Source organism: Orcinus orca, chromosome 5, assembly GCF_937001465.1.
Source record: "Orcinus orca chromosome 5, mOrcOrc1.1, whole genome shotgun sequence".
In the NCBI taxonomy this organism is placed as follows: Eukaryota; Metazoa; Chordata; class Mammalia; order Artiodactyla; family Delphinidae; genus Orcinus; species Orcinus orca.
Window position 1 is genome coordinate 25,573,080 of NC_064563.1, and position 13,817 is coordinate 25,586,896.

Consider the following 13,817-nt stretch of genomic DNA (forward strand, 5'->3'; position numbering starts at 1 on the left):
AACAGTAACTGTCACAGTCATGTTCTCACGCAGCACATAATGCGAGGCTGTCGACAGATGCCGGTCCATTGTCATGTGGGGAGACAAACAGGGCTAGCTGTTTGTTTTTGTAATGATAGATATTGGGAAGTCACAGAGAGCAGCCTTCTTTCACTGGAGGGGCTGATGGGCTTTATAAAGTTCTAGAAATAACATCACTTAAACATGTATTGAGTAAATCCTCTTACATCCACTAGTTTCAAGAAGAAAACTTGCAGAAACGTATGTATTCCACCCCTACTATTGGAGTAATTTTGTTCAAATCTATTTTAATTATATGAGCATGTTTTATTTTCTTATAATACACAAGTTTCTTTATGCAGTGCTCTTCATTTCTTAGCCTGATTTCATAATTTCTAGTTTATAGTTATTATTAGTATGATTTACTATGTATCTTCTTTTTTGGAGGGAGGGACAAGGTGTGGAAAAGAATTTAACCTTTTGAGCTCCAAGGTATTGTTCTTTCTGTGCAACTTACCATGTCATTCCTTTCAGAAAGCTTAATAAAATGTGACAGAGATTTTCCAGTATGTACTCTCATCTTTTAAAGTAAAGTGTAAGACACTGGTGGTTTTAAAACTGATCTGATTTATGAAATAGTTTGCTTTACCACTCTTAGCCTGATAATGGATAGGAACTTTGAACACAGTGGAAACAGCTGAGGCATTGTTATAAGTCATAGCAAAGAATATATTTTATATTTCACTTCCCTTATTTTGGAAGTCCTAAAAGCCTTTTATACCCCCGAGGTTCAGGGAACAGGATCCGTGCACATTTTATATGCTAACCATATGATGTCCTGATGATAACAATGTACAGTCATGATTTGAGCCCATAAGAAATCGGATGCCTTAGCTGGATCCCACTGTGAGATACTTGAGCTAGAAGGCAGAAGTTTTAGGCTAAGCAGTGTAATTTCTTTCAGGAGACTGATGTGCTGGTCCATTCAGAGCACAGTTAAGTTCCTTTCCATTGAGGGACTTAAAAAACATAACAAAACTCTCATTTGAGGGGAAAAACTTACAATCAGGTTAAAGAGAAATGGTCAGAGAGAAGGGAAGTGACACCAGCTGATGTAAAGCCCTCGGCGCCAGTCACTGCCCTTCTCCACCATCAGTGGACCAGGCTTTCTACTGACTCTTCTAATAAATAATCAAAGAGGATATAGGCTGTAATCTGAGAAGTCAGAAACAATGTAATTCTTGGCATTAAATTAAAGGGCTATATATAGTTTAGCAAAACAACACTGGTTTTAAAATTATGACCCTTTATTAGAGGGGAAGATTTCTTCACAGCCCTGAATTTGATTGAACTATGACTCATTTACCAATTTCAGCTTATCTATGATGGAGACACTGTTTTGTAAAACTTTTGATTAAATTTTGGTGACCTATTAAAATTCAGACATACTTTGTACTCATGACACATAAATGTAACTTTTACTTTTTAACATGAAAATTCCCAGATTAATTTTTAATCCTTAAAAACTGCATGAAATACTTTTAAGTTGTGGTTGAAGTCATAAAATATTAGCACATTTACTGTGTAGCACAGGGAACTATATTCAATATCTTGTAGTAAACTATACTGGAAAAGAATTTTAAAAAGATTCGGTTTTATATATATGTGTGTGTGTGTGTGTGTGTGTGTGTGTATGTATATATATGTAAAACCGAATCACTTTGCTGTACTCCTGAAACTAATGCAATATTGTAAATCGACTATACTTCAATAAAGAAGAAAAAATATTAGCACATTGAGCAATAGTTGAGATAGTGTTTCTCTAAATTGCTATTCTTAAGGCAGTTTAAGCTTAAGGTTTGTGTGGGATTAAGTGGAGCTGTCTGATTTCTGTCCTTCTTTTATAAATTTTTTTATATGGGAGTTATTGAAAGCAAGTTCTGAAACACTGCAATGTATAAGGATTATAAAAATTATGGAGACATCCACATATATGTATAACTATCCCATTACTAGAATTTTTAGTATCCTTGAGTTATCTTGAGCTGTATAACTCAGTGAAAAGACTTTTATTTTAGTGTTGTTTAGTTTTTTTTTATTGGCATAGAATTATAATTGTTGGAATTTAAGGAGATCTTAAAGGTTATTTTCTCTAGCCGCCTCATTATACAGAGGAAGAAACTAAATCTCAAAGAAGTGAACTTCCCCTAAACTGAATAGCTACTCATGGCGGCGTCCATGTGATTTTACTCATCCACAGGTCTGATAAGGTTCATGTTCATCTCAAAAGAGTTCTCACTGATAATCTCTGAAAATAGTCCATATGGATAGCACTGGTGACATCTCATATTTCTTCTTCAGGGATGATCTAAATGTTATGTCTGAAATATTTATTAGGGACTTTCTGTCAGTGATGTAATAAAATCGTCTGAAACTACAACAGAGAAATAAGAGGGACATTCAGATAAACCTTTTGTTGTTGTTGTGTTATTGGAGTATAGTAGCTTTACAATGTTGTGTTAGTTTCTGCTGTACAACGAAGTGAATCAGCTATACGTATACATATATCCCCTCCCTCTTGGACCTCCCTCCCACCTCCCCCCACAACCCACTCATCTAGGTCACCACAGAGCACCAAGCTGAGCTCCCTGCGCTATACAGCAGGTTCCCACTAGCATGGTAAGGGGAAGGGAGATGCCAAGTGAATGAATCTCCCAGTAGCTGTAACTGAATTTGAAATTCATATATTGGGAAGGAGTCAGAGATTGTAAGTCCAGCTTCCTCATCTCACAGGTAAGGAAATGAAGACTTAGAGATATGAAGGTCATGTAATTAGCCACCGAGCTGGGCTATCTCTATTAAGAGATGCTGAAGATATTTTAAAATAAACAAATTCTTTCAATGATTGTCGTAGAGAGAAGATGTATCTGTGAGATCCAGATGCATCCTCATATTGTTAATGCTTTCAAGATTAGTCAGATAGATTCTATTTTCCAGAAAGTCCAGAAGAATGAAATTTCAGAGTAAGACCACATAAACCCCTTCATCACCAGAGGATGGAAGCCATGGCTCTTGTGAGAGTTCTGCCAGGGGCCTGGTAATAATCAATGGGGAAGAAAAGAAACAAAACTATGGTTCACGTTGAACTTTTAAAAGTTTTTTTTTATCTTAAAGAAGATGAACACTTGAAAGTAAACTGTACTTCAGTCATCTCCATCTTACAGACAGATATGCTTGTAATGAAACATCTTCTAAAATTGCTTGGTCCTGTACCTGACGCTTATCAGTGAATTTGACTAACAGTTCCCCTACTAGACTGACTACTGCTCTTACTCTCGTCAACTCTTTGTATAACGTTTCATTTTCCTCTGCATCAAGGACCATAAATATTTCTCTAAGGCCCTGGATTTCCTGTTTCAGCCCAGCCAGCCTTTTGTCTTTCTGTCACTATTCTGCCGATATGTGTCAGTTATCCTTTAGAAGACACACTAGATGTTGATGCATTTTATCTATATATGGGGAAATCCAATTAAAAAATTTTAGGGAGCAGGGTCTTAGGAAATGAGCAATTAAATAAAAGTGAGGAGAAATGTGATCAAACAGAACATTTAACTGCTCTTTTATAGTTATTGTTAGGAACAATTTCCAAGTTGTTAACCTTATATTATATGAAGTGTTGTAGAGGCCAAGAAAAATCATGGGTGGTGTCTGGTTTGACTCTGGAGTTCCTTGGAGATAATTCTGATACTCCAGATACAAATAATCTATCTTTCTTGGTATCAAGGGTCCTAGGATGCTTTTAAAAATTAGTGGCAGCATTTTAACAATATTTTTGCCTCACCAGGAACAGTGGTTGGTAATTGTGTCTCATGACATTCTACAGCTCTCATTATTTCAAAATCAAAGGATTAGAATCCATAACTGGCTTAAAGTATAAGCCATGATGATATTCACTTAAATTGGACTAAAAGCTTAAGAGACTATTAATGGTCAAAATATTGACTGGCAGCAGATGGTGCACTTAGCGCTGCTAACTTAGGGCCCTGTATCCATTGCTCGTTGTTCATAAAAGAAAAATTGCTCCTTGTTCCCTGATAGCATTAACAATTCCATTACACATCACTGGGGGCTCCCTTACTTTGTAGGACATTCATAATGCCATGCATTTGAGGGTTGGGATCTGAGTTTAGGGACAGAACAATTTAAATCTCTTAGAATTCTACCTTTGATTTCACAGCCTTATAATATAAGGGACAGTCTCCAAATACAAGGGGAAATCTTGCTCACTGTTTAGTGGGCTGAAGGGAAATTTTAAGCCACAAAGTTTAGATTTTGAATTCATTAAACTATATTATATTAACCTATTAGACTATGTCTGATGCTCTAAGAATATATTTAGCGGTTTCAGAAGGCCAACTGAGTTCACTCAACGGCCTGTTTTTCAAGATTTAAAGAAAACATAGTTACATAGTCAAGCACTAAGGTTTTAAAAGCTATTTTTCTTAAAAAAATCATAAGGCATTAATTTTATCCTAGCACTGCTTGGAGGTTCCTCAGGATAAAATTGTCTTGGTGGACACGGTGTGGCTCTCCCCTACTGAGGCATTTTACTCTGCTTCAGTCCAGCCCTGCCTCCTTGACTGCCAGGCCCATAGGAGATGTTGACTTCACACCCTTCTCCCTGCCTGGAAGGCCCTCCTGAGGCTTTTTACTTATGCAAATATAGCATGCTTTATGGAGAAAGCATTGGATGCTCTCTTGGGGATTTGGGTTTTTAAATCCTTATGATTTTCTTTTTTTTCAGTAGCTAGATGCATTACTTTGGGCAAGCAATTTAATCTCTAGCCCTAGTTTTCTTATCTATAAAATGAGGAAGAAATGAAATAGAAGATTTCACTAACCTTCCTTCCAGCTTCAAAAGTCCTTCAAGGGCTTCCCTGGTGGCGCAGTGGTTGGGAGTACGCCTGCTGATGCAGGGGGTGCGGGTTCATGCCCCGGTCCAGGAGGGTCCCACGTGCCGCAGAGCGGCTGGGCCCGTGGGCCGTGGGCCGTGGCCCTTGGCCGCTGGGCCTGCGCGTCCGGAGCCTGTGCTCCGCGGCGGGAGGGGCCGCAGCTCTGAGAGGCCCACACACAGCAAAAAAAAAAAAAAAAGTCCTTCAAAATTCAGGCTAAGACTGACATTAGCCATCAGGCAACTCTCAGCCACTCCAACTCAAACCAGTAGCTTTTCTTCCCAGAACCCTACCAGCCTATAATGACATCCGAGTCTTTCTCCCAGATGGGATTTTAATTAGTGTTATTTTACCATTCTAGTTTTTCCAGTTCTGCTCTGATTTTCTATGGAATGCTCAGTAAATCCTGTTGAATTCCTGTTAGAAAGGCACAGAGAGAAAGTTATACCATCAGAACAGTGAGGTCTGGCTGTGGATTTGGGGATCTGTGGATGCATGTCATATGAAAACCGGAGTGGCTCTGATTTAATTTGAAAGGATCTGCAGGAAAGGTAATTAGGGTTAAGAGCCTAATGAATTAAACTTGCTTTCCCTCTTGAGGGAAAAAGAGGTTGGTTTTAAGAAGCTTCGGAGATCAGGGCCAGGTTTTCCATGCTGTAAAGTGTTAGCCAAAGAAAGTTTGAAAAAGTGGAAAAAATCAAAGATGTATAGCTCTGTGTAGGTTTTTAAAAGTTGATTTTAAGAAAATAACCTCCTATGTATCCTGCTGTGCTTCTGAATCACTAAGGAGTTGCAGAGGAAGCCCATAGAGCAAACTACTGTGTTGCCTCAAAGGATCCCATCTCAGACTCTAAAGGCCAATGATTGTGCACATCAAGAAAATGAATTTTTGATTTAAACTGTTTATGGAGATATTATATATAGTCTAAATGGTTAGGCAAGTGGTAACATGATAAACTAATATTTGCTAAACATTTATTATGTCAAAATAACATAATAAAAATAACTATAACAAGTAGCAATAATAAAAATAGCTAACACAAATAGCATTTACAGTATGAATTATGCTGTCATAAGTACTTTACATATATTAACTCATTTAATCCTCACAACAACCTTTTTTTTTTTTGCGGTATGTGGGCCTCTCACTGTTGTGGCCTCTCCCGTTGCGGAGCACAGGCTCCGGACGCGCAGGCTCAACGGCCATGGCTCACGGGCCCAGCTGCTCCGCGGCATGTGGGATCTTCCCAGACCGGGGCACAAACCCGTGTCCCCTGCATCGGCAGGCAGACTCTCAACCACTGTGCCACCAGGGAAGCCCAACAACCATTTTTTATGTGGCGAAACTGAGGCACCAAAAATTAAGTAACCTGCTTAAGGTCACACGTACTAGATACCTAAGCTGGGACTCATACCTTGGCAGTTTGGCTCCATAAGGCCACTGGGTATCACAAACATGGGTGTGTTTGTGTGTGCATGTGTGTGTTGCACGGGGGAGGTATTGTCATTTTTATGTTACAGATGATGAAACCAACACTCAGAGACATAAAGTGACTTGCTGGTAACCACCAGGGCTGAACTTCAAACCCACGATCATAAAACCCATATTCTTTCACCTGTATCACACATTTAGCCCTAGAAGTGTTGCCGTTACTTAATAAATGTCTATTTTGTGCCAGGTGATAGTACTTTAGAAAGTTTATAAAAGAAAGACAGAGATTGAAAGATCTAACTACACATTAACCCTCATGGCTAATCATCACCATATCCATGCAGAAAAGGTCTGAGGATCTTCAGTTTGTATATAAGGAAACAGAAACAAAAAATTTACAACTATGGCCAAGGCTGCCCACAATAATTGGGAGAAACACCATTTTTGGAAGCTAGTGCTCTCAAATTCTGGCCACAGTTGTCTTCTCGTCAAAGTCTGCTGTTGGTATTTAACTCTCCCAGGAAGTTAGGAGTGCGGAGAGGTTGGGAAAGGGAGGTGGGTCGTTAAGTTTTCTTTTCACCTTGAGGCCTCAGAAACATTATACTGTCCATAGCCAAAAGCCCAGCATGGGAAAGACAGTGGGGGCAATATTGTGAAAGCACATCCACGCCAAGCAGCTGGGTTGAAATGTCCCAGTGAGAGTGATGAGGCTGACCCGGAAACACCTGCCCCAGCATCAGGGAAGGCGATGTTGCAAGTCCACAGTGATTCTGGTTTTAAATGCCTGTGATTGTCAGAATGGGTGGGGAAGGAACTGCAAATGCCTTATTCATGTGGAGTGTGCAAAACTAGGCTTTCATCTAACCTTAGTTTAATGGAATTAAATTTTTGGAAGAGACTGAAGATAAAATTACTTATACCTCTGGGCTCTCCAAGCTTGATGAAACCTGTGTGCATGAACCTGAGGTGACATGGATTTTGATGGAGTTCTATGACTGTGATGGCAGTCGTATTGGTAGAAACTGCTGTCTTACAAGACAGTGCTTCTCACAGTAGGGTTCCAGAAGCATCAGCATCACCTGAAAACTTGTTAGAAATGTATATATGTGGCCCCCGACCCAGCCTTATTAGGTCAAAAACTTGGAGTCCAGCAAAGCAGTGTTTTAATGAAACTTTCAGAGGTTTCTGATGCACTAAAGTCTGAGAACTACTCCACTAGGAAAATGAAACATCCAGTTTCTAGTTTTGTCTCCTTTTCTCCTATCTTTTTTCTTTCTCACTTCATTACCCTGCTGTGATGAAGAGAGAGTTTGGGAGACAATCTCCATGTATTGGAGAGTCCCTTCCTCTTTCACTATCTAGAATACTTTGTGACATTTCCACCTCTGGTTTGAGAAAAAATAGACTGTTCTGTGTAAACATTATAAAAGAAATCATTTTGTTTTAGTCAGTATTTATCTAGGTAGATATCTCTATATTTCTTTTGTAAACTTTCTAAGATGATTTCAAGGAAGGGTATTAGCTACGTATAAGCTGTGGCTGAGATAGTTTCTAGAGAAAAGTTACCTATAGTGTTATGTTAGGAATCCCGGAGTGCTGTGAAATGTGTGTGTTTGTGTGTGTTGTATGCACAAGTGTGTGCATGTGTGTGTTGTCTGGTATGCACCAAGGATGGATGTGCACATCGGGCAGCCTACCATGGTGGAAGATCTCATGGTTGGGACTCTGTCATTTCACATATGACTCTAACCTGTGAGAAGATAGAACTTTGAATGGATGAAGCATCCCAAGGTGGAACAGCTTCATGGACCACTTTCCACCTTGGAATATCATGGGATACTCTTGTGGGCAGATGCCCCAGACAGACCTGTTCTGAAATCGTTATGGGATGCTTTTCTTCAGCAAAGCAAGTTGGTAGTGAGCCAGCACAAAGCAATAAATTATGTCCCTTTTAGCAACACCCACACCTTCCTTTAGTCCTTTGAATTTAGAAGGTTGGTGGGAGGGCAGAGAGAGAACAAAAGCCCTAAATAGCCAGAAGGCATTGTATATTTTTACTTTTGGTTCTATCCCTGACTAATCTCAGTGTAAAACTAAACTGCTAAAGGAAAATGTTAGGGAATGCATTTAGCATTTGAAACTCAAACCCATATCATCCCTGTAAATCAGTGTTCTGACAAAGGCTTTGATAAGATGGTAGAGGTGGATAAATATCAAGTAAACAGTTAAAAATTGTAGCGATAACACGTAATATCTAATATTTGTGAATACTATCTTACAGTTAAATGGTGTCCACCGATTTGGCTTCCTTCGAATATTTATCACACCCTTTCCTTCTTCATTTCCACATTTGGATCCCTAGTTCATATTTTTTAATCTGAGTGACTGAAATAACATCTTAGATTCCCTGCCTTAAAGAGTCTCCCACTATAAAAAGTCTTAAGAGTGGTAAAGAACACTCTTCCTTGGCTTTATTTTATTCCTGTCATCTTGAAATTCCTCTTCTCAAATTCCTTTGTTAAATTCTTTTTCACATAAATAGACACTCTTTCTGATGTTAACTTCCTCTCCATGTTCCCACTGTTTCTCAATTCTCTTTTCTCTCTTCGGATAATTTTCTCCAAACGCTCTTTCCTCTGCCCCGAAACAGAACAAATCTGCCTCTTCAAAAGGAGCTCACTCTGTTCTTCCTCAGGATCTTCTTGGCAACCATCTCTCCCTCTTGAACACCCTCACTGGGGTCCTTGATCTCAGGTGCCCTAGTGGGCCACCCAAACTGCTCGATGTTCCCGATTAGCACCCCACTTATTTATTTCCATGTGCTTCTCCCTATAAAGTCCACGCCCTCTTCTCTCCCTTGCAAATCCAGTGCATCCTTAGGAAGCTCCTCTGCGAAGCCTTCCTTAACACGTTAGGGGGTGGAGTTAGTTGATCCCTCCTTTAGGGTTCTTTGGGACTTTGTACATTCACTCGTTAAAAAAAAAAAACGGTATCTGTTAGGATGTGTTCCACTGCTAGTCACAGGAACCCTGACTCAGACAGACTTAAGCAACATGGCAATTTATTATCTCCCATAACTAGAAGTCCGGAGAAGAGTAGTCTTCAGGGCTGGCTGATTCAGCAACTGCTGTTGTTTTCAAGGATGCAGGTTTCTTTTCCTTTTCTCCGCTCTGCCATTCCCAGTGCTGACTTCAATGCCGGGCTGGGAGCGAGGTGGGCATGGCAGTTCCTGGTGTCCTGACCAGGCACAATAATAGCCTGAGGAAGAAGAGAGCTCATCTCTCCTCGGCCCCTCTTTTAGGATGTCAAAACTTTTCTAAGAAGCCTCCTAGCAAGCTTCTCTTCACATTTTATTGACAGGAATAGAGTTACATGCCTTTTAGTACCAATTATCAGCAAGGGGAATAGAAACACCCTTGGAACTGAGAGAGAGGTCACCTTACCCCGAGCACATGTGGGGAGGGATGGTTAGCCGAAGAAATCAGCGTTTTGTTGGGAAAAAGAGGAGATAGATGCTGAGTTGCCAATCAGCAGTGTCTGATACCCTTATTAAGTTGAAATATCATATTATGTAGTTTAAGGATTTATCTTGTTTTTTTCAGTAAGAGACAATACCTCATTTATTTAGATCATTCTTGGTAGCCACTCCATGCATAGAGAGTGAAAGAACTACAAAACTCAGTTCTTCAATCTTCATGTATTAACTACATTTTCTTGAGGCTCCTAAATTCTCTCCAGTGTCACGTGGCATTTAAATATACCTGTGTGATAGTCTGATGCATGTGTATAGGAAGAGAATCTGAAAGGAGCCCGCTGGAGTGTGCCATGCAGTGTGGCAGTGTGCGTGATAGTGTGTGCACACAATCACTGGTCTGAACAAGCCAAAGAGATTTCAACATGTTGTGTTTAAAAAACCATCCTGTTATCCATTTCGTTATATATAAATATGATATTATATATAAAAGTAAATCCCCATCTATATTCCTCTGAGAAAATTCTCTTTAGGATAACATTTCAGCATCATGTAGAATGACTAAATAAGATGCAGGGGAACTGGTTATGGAATGCAGGCTTAATATAAGAAGACACTTAGGAAACCCTTGTACCTTATTCTCACTGGAAATCAGGATCATAGGATTGGGCAGAAGGAAGAGGCCTGGTAGGATTAAAATATTTTAATATTTTATGATCAGGGCCATATTTTATTCATTTTTATAATTCCCACAAGTCCTAGAGCAACGCCTTCCATGTCTGTAGCATGAAAGCAGAAGGAGGGAGGAAGGGAGTGGGGTTTTCTCATATTTTCAAAGTGGAGAATGGAGGGCCAGTCCAGAAAGAGGAGGCTCATATTTCTAAATGTTTCGCATTTGAGTGCTCGTGAGGCTCTTTCCTCCTTCCTTCCTGCGTCCCTCCTTTCCTCTCCCACAGACATCACCATGTCAACTGTATGTCAGGCATCCGCTATGAGAGTTATATTGCAAGCTCTGTAAGGACAGGAACATCACAACATTTGGTGTGATGCTCCTTACATGTGACATTTTAAAATGTTGGTCACTGACTAACTACATAAACTCAGAGGATCCTTTTCTTCTTGAATCCAAGGGAGTTTGTGGACTTGGAGAAAGTTGGGTTATAACTGCCTAAAGTGTTTGGCTTTTCTAGAGAAAAAAGAGATGAAGAATAGCACAGCTTCTGCCCTAAACAGTCTCATTATTCAATGGGGGTGACAAAGCCAAACTCTACAGAGCAGTGCTGAACAATATATATCTTTATATGAAATGGGGCCAAAAAGGGTGTGGTGCAAACTATAAGTACTCAAAGATTAGGGAACTTAGTGAGTACAGGCTGCATCAGAGCACAGGTCCCCCAGCTGGGACTTGAGATGGACTTTGTAGGATTGTGAGGACCTTAGGGGTGAGGTCTGTTGTCCAAGATCTGTCTTGGGGGTTTGTGTGCTTCTGGGGCAAGGTCAGCATTCACTAGAAAGCAAGTTCCCGCTGCTGTCACCCTAGTTGCCCAGATGCTCAAACTTGTAGACCCAGGGGATGCATCTGGACTAGAGTTTCTGCTTGGAGAAGGTAATGCCACCAGCCGGCCAAGTGACAGAGCTCAGCAAAGTGTCATGCTTGTGAGGATACAACCTGGGGTCAGGGCTATGCACACATGTGTTTGTGGTATTGCTTTGCTGGGACAGGCTGCCTCCTTTTCTCCTCGGGCAGGTAGGGTTCTGGTTCGTGGCTTACCAAAGAGAGTACTGGTTTGTGTCCATAAGTCATGGTAGACAGTCCCCTCTTTTCTTCTTCTGTGCACAAGTGGTTGATGCTCTGTTTACCCTGTATCTTTGTGGGAGTATAAAAATAACCCCTTTTCATTAGCATTTTCTTCCTACTAGCAATCCTACTTTATCTGTCACCTGCTGTCCTGCAATACTGGGCTGGAGTGTGTTAACTCAACATTCTGTGTTTGTGTCAGCATACAGCTAAAGCTCTGAGTGGCTGTCAAAAGCATTATGAGGCTCAATGAGTAGGTGTCTGGCCTCCAACATTAAGGATTTTCTTGTTGCTGCTACTGCACACAAATGCTGGATGCATTTCTTAACCGAGTGCATGGTGAGGCTGCAGCTTCCCCACTGGCCCTTGTACTGTGCCAAGATGTTGATTCCTCTCAACTCTTGGGATTGGGGAGAAGGAGGGCCAGGGCCTTCTGTCTAGTGTGTTAATTTGGGTCCTCCAAGAAGCAGATGCTGGAGAGAGATTAGCTGTGCAAAATGTTTATCGGGGGAAAATTCCTTTGAGGAAAAATGGGGAGGGAGACTGCCGATGCTGGGCCAGCTATCAGGTCTCGGAGCAGCCCAACCAACCCCTGTGGAGAGAGGGAAGGAGGGGAGGCTGCGTAGGAAAAGGTTTAGGCTGTGGTGCAGTTCTAAGAAAGGTTGGGCAAAGCTGATGCGGAGTCTTTGAGCCATGGTGACCCTTCAGAGGAGTCCCATATCCCTGTCTTAGTGCCCCTGCTGCGATCAGTCATTGGCTGGGTTCAGCACGACTGCAGTCATGAATTCCAGACCATTGGTCAGACTACACACTCCTCGTAGTGGGAGATCTATCTGCAAGGTGCATTTTCATGGCTATTACATCTGGTCACCTCTGGCAGCGAGGAGATTACTCCACTTACTCCAGTGTGCCGTTCTCGAACGTTGGAACCAGAGATGGTACAGAGGGCCAGGCACGGCCATTTAGCTTTTGAGGCATTGTATGAATTTAACCACAGAAACCTAGGTACTAAGCACTTGTTATTATGACAAATACTTGTTTCCCCTGCTTGAGAAAAAATGGTGGACACTACATGTTTACTTCTTGCTACCACACTGAAAGCATATTGCAAAAATAAGCGGCTCACGGCTCACCCTTTGGGAATTTCAGATATTACCAATACAGGTTCTCTCCATTCAGGCCCTATGCATGTAGTACCTTGTTTCCCTTCTTTATATTCCACTTAGCAGAAAGCAGAGGTCATAGTATCATCCATGGTAATTGCCAAGTAACTTTTAGAAAACGAGTCCTTCCTAGGATTCCACTAGAGTGTTGGAAAAGTGATGTTCTTACACAGGCACCCTAAACCATGTGCAGTGTATGTGGTGTGTCTTCCCTTCTCTTTCCTGACTTGTTTTATTGTAGTCATTTGACACTGCACATGGAAGCCTGCCCACTGTTCTATGATGGGTCGAGTGCTCGTGGTGGTTACATACCCATCACTTATTTTTTCTTGCTGGCAAAGGTTAAGATAAAATATTTCTCACTATTATGGGGGAGTGGGCCAAATACTAAAGCAGGAACAAGTAAGGTAAAAATATTTTTGACAGAAATCTGCTTTCATTCTCACCTATTACTCTAGCTCTCTACATTACTGCCAAAGTGATAGATCTTATATGAAAATCTGACTGTTTTACTGTCCTGCCTAAAATCTTTCAATAGTTCCATATTACCATTGGGTTAAAAATAAAAACTTCTTAGCATGACAGAGGAGTCTCTTTATGACCTGGCCCCTGTGGTCTAGAGTTTTTCTCTCTCTTTGTCTCTGTCTCTGTCTCTCTCCACCTATTCTCTTCTTACTCCACTGCTGATTCCCTAAATCCATCAGATTTCTTAAATTCCTCTGTATTTATACATTATATTATTAGGTTATCCTAGTGACTGTTAACACAGAACCACTCACATTTCAGTGACTACACAAGTGAAGTTAACTTTTCACTCAAGTAACAGTCCAGTGCAGGTTTTCCTGGTTGGCGGATGGCTTTCCCCTACCTGGTGTCTCAGGGACGCAGATTTCTTCAATGTGGTGACTCTGTCTACCTATACCTATAGGGCCTTTGTTTCTGCCCCATCCATATGATAAATGGGGAAAGAGAAGGGAGAAAACTCACCTACTTCTTCAGG

The 13,817-nt window shown here is 40.9% G+C and overlaps 1 protein-coding gene across 10 annotated transcripts in view; it reads left to right on the forward strand.

Annotated features, from left to right (window-relative positions):
* The window catches only part of SLC9A9 (solute carrier family 9 member A9), a 656,685-nt gene that overhangs the window by 119,000 nt on the left and 523,868 nt on the right, over positions 1 to 13,817 (forward strand). The window lies entirely within an intron of this gene.